Raw genomic sequence first — 11,496 nt, 5'->3', positions numbered from 1 at the left:
ATGCATTTATTATTTATCTACACCTATTTTATCTAGATCTTACAATAAAATACACACAGGTTTTAGATATAAAGCAAGATCTTCGGGGTATCTGTGTATATCGGCTACAAACAAGGTCCTAGTGACATTTTACAAGGGCTACACCCAAATGTGTATCTGAAGAAAGCTTATGTGCTGAAAGGAATTTGGTTTTTTCTTGCTGTCTTGTGATATGAAATACTTTATATACATACATTCACTATCTGGAACCACATCCTCATTTTGGGTTCGACAGCATTTCTAGTAGGTAACGGCAGATGGCTTGAACATAAATTGAGGCTGCAGTTTGGGGAAGGCCTCAGAGGGGACTGGCGGTGGCTCCTGGGCCGGGCAAGGGAATTAATTGAAAAAGTGGAGGGAGGGTGAGGCACAAAAGTGAGAATGAACAGGAGTGTCGTATATAAATATAGAACACGAAGGGGCATGTATGGAGGTTTGGTCCCACTCCTGAAATTCAAAGAAATTATCTTCAACAAATACATGTAATTGGGAGTACTGAAGTTCTTTAGTTCAACATTTATATGGTTCAGCACTCTCTGAATGGTTTGTTTGGAGTTGAATGTCTTTTTTTGTTGTTTCTAATAAAAACACCTTTTCCACTTGTTTTTTTTAACATAAATATCTAATCATTCATATTACAGCAGCTCAAGACGTTTAGACCTGTAGGTGTGTTCAAGATGACATGCTTGAGCTGAAAACACAGTAGAGGAGAAAGGTGATGTAAGTAACTCTGTGTGTGACTTGGTTGTTTCTGAGAAAATACCTCATGTCAGAGGTCGGAGAAGAATGGTCAGACTGCTTTAGTCACGTTGAACCTTGAATCAGATGGTCTTCAGCAGCAGAAGTCCAAACCAGGCGCCACGCCATCAACTGTGTGATGCCATTTTGTCAATCTGGACCAAAACCTCTAAGTTCCCAGCACCTTGTTGGATCTGGCAAAAGATGGCTCCATCCTGTACTAACAAGATTTAACTAATGAAGTAACAACTGAGAGGATATAGAATCAGAAAGACTTTATTTATCCTGTTACGTTCTTTGTCTAGACGTGTAATAGATGCAACAAAAAATTGGCCCACTCCCGCTCCAACAAAACAAGAACCCAAACAATAGTATCTTCTAAAATGCTAAGCAGCCATTTATTTGCTTCAGCAGTGAGCAGTGCCAAAAATAACAAACAAAACTCCCTAATGGTCCCTATGCTTTCCTAAATAAACTGGACAATAAACTGGACTGGTCATGCAACACAGAGCACCTGTATAAAAAAGCCCAAAGCCGACTGTACTTCCTCAGGAGGCTGAGGTCTTTTAACATCTGCAGGAAGCTCCTGAGGATGTTTTACCAGTCGGTGGTTGCTGGAGTACTTTTCTATGCTGTGGTGTGCTGGGGGAGCAGCACAGCAAAGAAGGACTCATCCAGGCTGGAGAAACTGATCAGGAGGGCTAGCTCTGTGGTCGGCATGAAGCTGGACACTCTGGTGACAGTGGCAGAGAAAAGGACATTAAAGAAACTGATGGACATTATGGACAATGCCAGGCATCCTCTGCACACGGCCATAAACAATCAGAAGAGTCTGTTCAGTGACAGGTTGCTTCTCCCAAAGACAAGAACTAACAGACTTAAAAACTCCTTTGTCCCACACGCCATCAGACTGTTTAACTCCTCTCTGGAGGGGAGAGGGAGGGGAAACAGGAGGACAAAGGAGGGGGGAACAACTAAGCTGTAGTGCCTCTTCACCTCACTGTGCAATACCTTTTGTGCAATACTTTTGTAAATAGTCAACGGTGCAATAGACTCAATACTTGAAATGTGCAATTCACTTGTATTTTTATTCCTATTTATTCTATTTATCCCCTTCGTATATTTTATTTATATTGTCTCTGTATGTATGTATGTATGTATGTATGTATGTATGTATGTATGTATGTATGTATGTATGTATGTATGTATGTATGTATGTATGTATGTATCTGTAACTTCTGTCGGTGCTGTGCTTTTTTGGAAATCGAATTTCCCAGAGGAACCCACCCGAGGGATTAATAAAGTTCTATCTTATCTTATCTACACAAAATGAAAACCAAACAAAAGACAATTCACTTACCTAACTTTCTACATGAAAAACAGGAGAAAACTTAATCAACAAAAATGGCTTCTCACGCCTACTAGGCTGCTGCAGTGAACAATATATACAAGGTGAACAAAATACTCAGTTGCTACTTTACAAATCTATTTACAGCTATTTACAAAACTAAGATACCAACACATACACACACGTTTATACTTGCAACTCACTGGGCACAGACACTCTATCAAAAAACCGAATCAAAAGCTCATGCTATTTGTTGGGTGGTGGAGGCTAGTAGAGAGGGAGCCAGGTGGCTGTCATCTGGTAGCTAAATACTGGAGGTGATTAGCCAATTATCCAATCCAAGGACAGGAAGAGACTCCACCCAACTACTCGGCAGGCACGCCCAGGTGTCCAACTCCTAAAAGAGAAGGGGGAAAAACCCACAGCCATCCTCTGGTGGGAGGAGTCACGCATAAAACAAAACACTGACAACATTGGATCATAACAATCCCCAAGGGACAATTAAGATACAATAGAGCAGCATGACGTTGAAGATAAGGACAGGGCATAAACAGGCATAGCATAAACTCTCATGTCTAACTGGAATCAAAAAAACATTCTTACTTCTTTTTTTTTTAAACAGCTTTTCTACATCATTTAAATATCATACCCAGATTTGAAATTAGATGTATAATGCATGGTTTTCAAAATATCCAGAACAGTGCCTTGCTGTCGGGTGAGGTGTAATTTAAGGTGATATCAGGCCTGGAAAAGTGATGATGAAGCAACTGTGAAGAAGAAACTCAACAGCACCTGCAATTATATGAACAGATAATATGATTGTCTCCAAACACATAAACCAAGTCCAAACATGCACTTTGCATACAGTGAGTATCTCATGGGGGCAGACTAAATGAGTTTGAGTTCAGCTGCAGCACATTGTGGTAAGATGGTTCAGAGGCCTGTGGCTGCTGGTTGCATAAGGTGTTTTTTCTAAACGTCGTAGCACAAGCTACACAGTATATAAAAATTCTTGCAGTAAGCTCTTTAACTAACTCTGAATTTTAGTGTTCCAATCTGTTTGCCATGACCTTAAGGATGTTTCAGTTTCAAGTGCCACAACACTTAAACAGTACTTTGGGATAATATCCACCTCGATGCAGTTCACCCAGGTCATATGAAGATGAGATCAGAGGGCCTTGACTCTTTCTTGCTGTCGGTGGCTGTAGCTCAGGAGGTGGAGCACGTCATCTACTAGTTAAAAGATTGGTTTGATCTCTGGCTCCTCCAGTCTGAATGCCAAAGTAGCCTTAGACATGATAATAAACCAAAACTTGCTCCGCAATGCATTCGTTGGAGTGTGAATATTAGATAGAAAGCACTTACGTGTATAAAACAGCTTCTATGAAAAAGCTTCTATGAATATTGTTAACTGTGGCATTTTCTTTTGTTTTGTTTTGATTTGAGTGTTCAAGTAGAAAAGCGCTGTATAGGAACCAGTCTATTTACTTGCCGTCTGAGTGAAGCAAACTCATGTTTGCATATATTGTTTTGACAGGCAAATAAAGGGCAACGCAAGAAAAAAAAATAGTCTGACTCAAATGTCCTCTCGGAAGTTTCCATTTGTGATCTCCTCGATCTGTCCTGCCATTGTTTCCATCTTACCTCACTTGTAACTCAAAACTTTCCAGTGCATTTTTCCCATGCTCAGCTGGCTCAAAAGTCATTTTCCTTAGGTGACTTTTTTCATGTGCACCATCCAACTCGCTGGACTGGTTTTAGCAGTTACATTTTGTATGCTTGTGAATTCATTCGAGGTGAGTCGCACATTACCTGGAATTCTCCCTTGAAGAATCCTTAGCTATTGTTCAAAGATATCATCAAATATGAGAATGCAACATTTGGCTGATGTGGATTGCGTTCAGAAACAACAATTTGGCACAAAGTCAGGAAAACAGCAAGCTTATCAAAGGCCATTTTGCGTTTGTAAATAAGCAAATATAGCCACTGGCTTGACTTTACCATGGAAAGGAAACCAGACCATGTTGCTTTATGTGTGTCATGCTTGAAAACCTCTCCCCAGTGACACAGATAATATTACGCTATTTTAAAATCACACGCTGCCCTCTCTTTTGATATTGGTGTAAAAATAGAGATCAGTGCAGCAGCACGAAACAGTTTGAAATATAGAACAGACAGCAGGAAGCTATATTTAGAATGGACACAATCACAATAAGTGCCTGGTGACATTTCATCAACTCCCTACTGAATGCCATTTGGCTTTCCTTACTTTCATGCAGTTTTTATACACCCTTAAGATCTCTGCTAAAGTCTAAAAGGGGGTAAAATTGAGTTAGTGATTAAACTTCATTTGTCCTTGCTCACAGATTATGACATTAGATATTGCTGCACCATTTGGGTCTCACTCTCTTTCTCATCTTATCTGTGTCGTAAGAATTTAGGGATCAATGTTGAGAGAACTATAGTCACATATTTAACAGTTAAGCATACGTCACTGGCTTACATAGCTGCGTTCCAGCAGCTAAAGTTGAGTTTTAAATTTGTGTCTTTGTTATGGTGCTTGGCACACGATTAAACATTAAAAAAAACAAACACTGAAGTCACTGAGTAGTATGAATGCGGGCAGGGTGATTTGACACCACGGGAAACATGTTGGGGGTTCTCCAGCGAAAACATTCCTTCAGCCATGCACGTTTTAAGTGAGCACATCCTCTGCAGAGGCAGCTCCCTCCAAGTGAAATTTAAGCTCAGCAGCATTGATCGGCACCCAGAGTCTCAGGATGTCACGTTGAAAACGTTCCACACTCAAAGAAGAAGAACATGCAATGAACTTCGGCGAGAATATCCACCAATCTAATGTTGTTGAAATAAGAAACCTGTACATGCTACAACAACCAACCGGTTCAAGCTGCAACAATGGTAGCACTAGTAAAGATAGTTACAGCTTTATTCTGAGAAGTCAGCTTAAAAAGATAAGGAATGATAAGTTGATAAGTGTATGATGGGTGTAAAATGCAAATATAAGGGGAAAAAGTTGCCTGTGTCATAATGTTACCTACAGCAGTTCTTCTGGCAAAAGGTTTATGCACACATCATGTCATGGTAATTTTGGACTGTTTTTTTAAAGAATTGGATGAACACGTTTGAATTTGTTTTAGATTTTCTTTATCCCACACAGGGTCAAAAGTATACATACAGGTACTCATACAAGTATAGATACACCCCTGTTAATGTTTGGTTAAATGTCCCTTAGCAAGTTGCACCTCAACCAGAAGCATTTGGTAGTCATCACAAACCTTCTGGTATAATTCTGGTTGGATTTCTGACCACTCTGTAGCAGTACTACTTGAAGCAAAACAGCCCCAGAACATGATGCCACCACCACCACGCTTAACAGTTGATACAGTATTCTTAAGACTTGAAAGCCTCACCTTTACTCTTCCAAACGTACCTCTTGTCATGCCAAATACCTCAATCTTTTTCTCATCTGACCACAAAATTCTTCTCAAGAAGGCATTTTGCTTGTCCATGTGGACAGCTGCAAATTTCAGTCAAGCAAAAAGGTGTCAGTTTTGGAGCAGGCTCCTCGGTCTTAGTCAGCACCCTCTCGATTTACGATGACGTGAAACTCACTTCACTGTGGACAGTGACACTGTGGTGTTCCAGCAGTTTCCAGTTCATGGCAGGCTTGAGCCTGAGTGGTTCCTTGGTTGTTCCTGAATATTCTAAGTAATTTCCTATGAGGTTGGCAATTTGGGTCTTCTTCCAGACCCTGGCAAAGTGGTGATACATCTAAATAACTTGTTCCTATGTAGAATTTTTTGAACTGCTAAACTTGCATTGTCATTCATATATCTTAATTAAATATATCGTATTGTTTAATAATATAAAACATCTAGTGATCACAGAATATCATAAACTACTGCATTTTGTTAAGAAATATTTACAACATGTAACATTGTCTAACACTGGAAAATAACTCAAAATGTTAGAAATATTCCAGTGTTAGAAAATCAGCACTGCTCAGTGTTAGCCATTGTTAATCTTCAAAACTGACTAGGTTACTTTTAAACATATAACACTGTCAAAAGTGTTAATTTAACACTCAACGGTGTTGTATTTAACACTCAGAGGTGTGGACCCATATAGACACTCTCCAGTGTTAATTTAACACTGGAGATTTTGCTGTGTAATTGGATTATAGGTTTCTGTAATTTTACAAACATTCTTACAATCATCGCTCAAATGATGATGAGAAGAATGATTTTTTACATTTACTACAGCAGTAGTTCTTTACCATGTAGAAAAACTGACACATAATGTTTAAATTGCTCTTATTTGTGTCATATTAAGATATCTCAATACATAGTTCAACTTTTTACACTGACAGAAACTGGAGTTTCACTGGTCTGCCCCATGCACAAAGTGACGTTGTAGTGACGTCTTTTTAAGTCATTTTTTGGAGGTGCAATTTTGGTCCGCAACAACTTTTGTTTTGATGTCTTTTTAAAAATTTTTTTACATCTACTATACTGTACTTCTAGTGTTGACATTCATAGGACCTCTGTGTACGGGCTATTTATAGTCCAACTGTGGTTGTTGACAGGCAGTTTGCAAAGTATGTCCAGTTCATACACACACACTTGCACATACTGTCGGTTGCAACTTCTGCTACCGATCACAAACATGTAATAGCCTACTGAATAAAACAATAGGCTAATACATAATAAATTGTGTTTGTTTAAAAATAATCCACATTTATACGTATCATGTTGATAACAATGTTGAAATTTGTAAATAAAAAAAATTACATTTCTTAATCATGTAAGTTTCCTGCGCCTGCCATAGACATCCACATGATGTTCAAGAAAATTACCCAGTCCAAAGTTCAAATGTTGAACATCATACTGACGTCCAGGTTGGGTGATGGTTGGACATCCAAATTGTCGACCAAATTCAGATGTCACACAGATGTCCAGAATTGGTATATATATAAAAACATGATCTGCACATCTGTCTGACGTCCACTGTTTAGTGGGTAAGATCAAAGTGGACCATATGTGGCCTGTGATTTAAAAAGAGTTCGACATCCCTGCATTAGCTGATCTCATTGGTTACCTCCCTGGACATTTTTGGGGGGCAATAATAATGTGCAGTAAACATTCACTCATTCTTTTATTTATTTATTAAGTCAAGTCTTTTTTGCTCATACCTTTTTTGGACTTTAAAAAAAACCCACTTTAACATCTGCTGTGTGTTGTTGTGTTGTGTTTTGTTGTGTTTAGTTGTACTTAGTGCTGACGTGGGACAGTTTTCAATTTCGTTGTACTATTGTACACGGTCATTTCTTATCTTATCTTTTCTTATCTTATTAGACCAACTCCACATCAGTCAGTTAGATGAAAACTGTTTTATACAGTTTACTTAACTAAATATTAAAGCTATAAAAGGATTCTTATGAGACAAAAATATTTATAAAAAATAAATACAGTCTTTATAAAGCCAATTTGGCATTAGCGGGTGCCCAAAATGACCACTGGGTTTTTGCAGCGAGTCACATCACATTTCCAATTAATCTGGTGATAAGTTCACAACATAAAAATAAAGTCCCTCTGCGCGGAGCCTGCTGCCCATATCCTCCAGGAGCTGTTTCCATAGCCACAGTGGCGTAAGAGAAGGATGAAGAGATTTTGTGGACGATTGCTGAGGCCTAATGAAATGAAGACTGTAAAATGATTGGTTCTGTGTTCTGTGCAAACTATTGCATAACTCTAAGATCAGCACTGAGCTGAATATATATATATAGAGAGAGAGAGCTGCAGGTGTTCAAATTGTGGACCCTGCCTAAATTTGTGTTTGATGTTTCAGTTGCAACAAGGACACAAAAACTGACAGCTGCAGGTAGCAGACGGGGAAGGAAAAACTGCCCCGAGCCCTTTACCAGAGGTGAAACCCTCTGCGGGACTCAAAGTGAGGTGAGCCGTGAAAAGTCAGAGACACTGCTGGTGTGTGAGAGTAATGTTTTATAGCTTTCTCCACATTGGCCCTGTGTAAGAAATATAGTTCATAAAGGAAATATTTACACAGAAAAGATTAGATTAGAGTCTCCACTGTAGTAGCTTCTACTACAACCACAGTATTAGTGTTCAAGCCTAACTGGGCCAGTTGTGCTTTTCCTTGTTATTATATATCATATGTAATGTGGATGCTCATATTAAAGTTTTAAGTTTAAAGCCATGGGGCCAATGCAAAAATATTCATTCAGAGCCAAAAATCTCAAAACATTTGATATTCAAATTCTTTTTTCTCTTCATGGCTCTGTATGATGTCAGTAAGAGGGGATCTCCCTAATATGGTCATGTTAGTCTCTGTGAACAGAAAAGCCTCGAAGTTCTGTCTGTGAATAACAGCCAATCACAGGAAAGATATATTAAAGGGAGGGTGCCATTAAAGAGGCATCAGCTAAAAGAGCTTGTGTCAGAAAGCTGCACCAAGGGCCGATATGAGCTGATCAAAAAGGTTCTGAGAACTAAAAAAACACTGTTTTTTCACTGGTTGTTCAATTGATGTTTAAAGTTTCAACATCTAAAGTGTTACTGCTTGTCTAATTGTAATTTTAATTGCGAATCACTATAGTAGAGGCTACTGTAGCTTCTGCTATAGTAACATAGAGATCTAGAAGTGTGCCGTAATTAAATATCCGGGAGTTAAAGTAAGCTTTCTACATGACATAAAGATAATGATGACAGAAAAAGATAGATTTTGACTTTAAATGACTAAAAAAAACACATGTAGCTTTTCTTTGGCCAGCATGCTTTCCTTTGAAATTTAAACAGGAAAAGTTAAAGTACACGACTGTTTGTACTCCCAGTCATTCCTCAGACTCCTTCAGTTTTCCCCACTGTCTCCCAAATGGGCTGGGCTTTTTTCCCGCAATCCACCCTTTTCCAAATCCTATAAATAGCAGCTGTTTCAGAAGGCAGAACAATACTCTGCAGACTTCTCCATTCATACATTCCTGGCACCGGACCAAGCTGTCTCCACCCTCTGCTGGTTACCTGACTCATGTCTCTGCACGTCTACTGTATGTAAACAGTGGTGCACACACACACGCACAGAGCAGGAAAGAACTCAACAGAACCACACACATATCTGCTTTACAAATGGCTCTTGTTAAAACTAATGTGAATCACAAAGTACAGACTGATGTAATGTATTTAAAATACTAAAATAAACTGTATAAACATGTTTTCTCTCTGGCAGATTTGTCCATGGATGTAGCATCTGTTCTTATCTTAATTTCCATCTTATTTGTTTCAAAAGAAACACTGCAAGACTCTCTTATCTCACTAAAATACCTAAAGCTCTATAATCTTCAGTGAAAAACAACATTGAATTTAAGAAGTAGATTTGTTTTCTTTGCCTGCTTTGCTTTTGACCAATGCAGAACATCACCGACGGTTCAGACGACTGAATCCTGATTGTAGTATCATGGTGGTTTGCTGATTTTGGCACGAAATGTAATTTAAGGTCAAAAATCCCCCTCTCCTTCTTCCTGTTTCCTCCTTCACTTTTGCTATTGCTCAGACTGATTCATCAGAATGGTATGAAACATGAGCTTTTTAATATATCTTCTCTTCATATAATACACAAATGGCATGTTTTATAATTGTAACATATCCCTAAAAGGAACTCTAATTTTTCATAAATGCACTGCAGCCCACTGCAGAGCAGTGAAAAAGCAAATGTCTCACAGTGTTTGCTAACTTGTTGGCTCCGTAGAAGGTCAAATTGCGGCTATGTTGAGCCAGTTGGTGATATGTGTCCTGCACTCTCTGTCCTTGGCTAATTTAAACATTTCCAGCACTGAATCAGTTCTGAAGCGGACTACTTCTTCTGTGTTTCAGATGTTGAACCAAGGTAAACAGATTTCATTCTACCAAAATTTTATGGATATTGTGTGAAAATGCTTTAGAGTGTTTAAAGCATTGTGAGGAGGGAGAGGGGGAAATGCAAAATTTTACTGTTTTAATAACTGCTTTTAGTTCAGTGTCTTGATGACATCCTGCAGCATACAGTAGCTACACCCTCCTTCAAAATGACTGGAGATCAAATCAGTCCTGAGTACCTTAAAGCACCTATCAACAAGTGAAAAAGAAAGTCACAGAAATTGTCAGCTATGTATGAACAAATACCAGCACACTTGTTTATAAGCTGATCAGCATCCCCATTGGTGAAAGCAGGCAGACGGCAGCAGGCTAAAGAAGGTGGGAGCCTTCTGGGAAAAGCATCGGTGATGATGGAGTCACTGAATATCATTGATACTCCCCAAGTGTCACAGACACACGTTGTGCTTCAGCTGTGTAGGGTCTGTGAACAATTTGAAACTAGCAAACCACTCTGCTGTACCTTAGATTTCCATTTCTCACTACACTGCTCGTTTCAATATTTACATACATGTCTCGGTTTTGCCACATCGTTGCTCAGTTGGAACTTAAAGGCTATGCCACAGTTTGTATAATTGAACCACGTGACACTAAAACTGTCATCTTCACGCTCTGTGTTTTGCTTTTCCCGACAGGCTGAACGTAGGAAGCAGTGTGGGAAGCATTTTCGTGTGGGAGTGTGCCGGTCAAGAGTGAGGGAACGTCTACTATTCATGATCATCTCGCTTTGGACACCTGCCAAAGGTTTCTGAAAATGAGGGGGCTGGTGGCTGAAACACAGTGATCATTTATTGTTTTCATTGTGCTTTGGCTCCTCGTTTTTCCAAAGGAAGTGAGAAAGAGTCTGTTTCAGGTCTTCTGGGTTTGTCATACCAGTGGAACTGTAGGTGAATGTTGTGAATAATGTGAGATCAACTTCATTTTTATGTTGCTTTTTATTTTTTTACACTGTCACTGGTTTAAAAATATTTATTATTGTTGACATTTCCCCATATTTATGCCATTAAAAAGGACACTGACACATACTGAATGAAAAAAAACCAAACACATCTCACAGTTGATCGATTACCAACTCATCTCCGTGACCTTTACATGTGCTGCTTTTCCATCTCTTGCTGCTGTATCTAAAACTGTGCGTAGACCCGTGCAGAAAATCCTGACAGCCTTTACGCGATATTTTGTTTATCGTCCTGTTTATTTCCACACCATCATTATCACATTATGTGGTTACATTACATCATAGCCACTCCATTACCTCGTGCCAGAAATGTTGAGCATGGTAATCCAGTGATAAAGGTTGGAAAAGGTTGTGCAAACATCACAACTCCTGCTATATGTTTTAGCAAGGCAGTGTTAAAGTGATGCAACTGCAAGGTTTAGCTGATTATTACCACATGCGACACCGTGAAGGTGAAGGTTATGAGT

General features: G+C 39.0%; 1 protein-coding gene across 1 annotated transcript in view; it reads left to right on the top strand.

Annotated features, from left to right (window-relative positions):
• The first annotated feature begins 9,997 nt into the window (after window positions 1-9,997).
• slco3a1a (solute carrier organic anion transporter family member 3A1a) overlaps window positions 9,998-11,496 on the top strand; it is a 40,128-nt gene continuing 38,629 nt past the window's right edge. The window contains exons 1-2 of the mRNA XM_085359210.1: window positions 9,998-10,045; window positions 10,707-10,815. The gene's annotated coding sequence lies outside the window, so the exon portion shown is untranslated. The remainder of the gene's footprint in view (window positions 10,046-10,706; window positions 10,816-11,496) is intronic.

This window comes from Diplotaxodon limnothrissa, linkage group LG7, assembly GCF_057381915.1.
Source record: "Diplotaxodon limnothrissa isolate DT_005_m linkage group LG7, D_limnothrissa_male_GT1.1, whole genome shotgun sequence".
Taxonomy (NCBI): domain Eukaryota; kingdom Metazoa; phylum Chordata; class Actinopteri; order Cichliformes; family Cichlidae; genus Diplotaxodon; species Diplotaxodon limnothrissa.
Note: the sequence above shows the minus strand (reverse complement) of the source record. Positions and strands in the feature narration are given on the sequence as shown.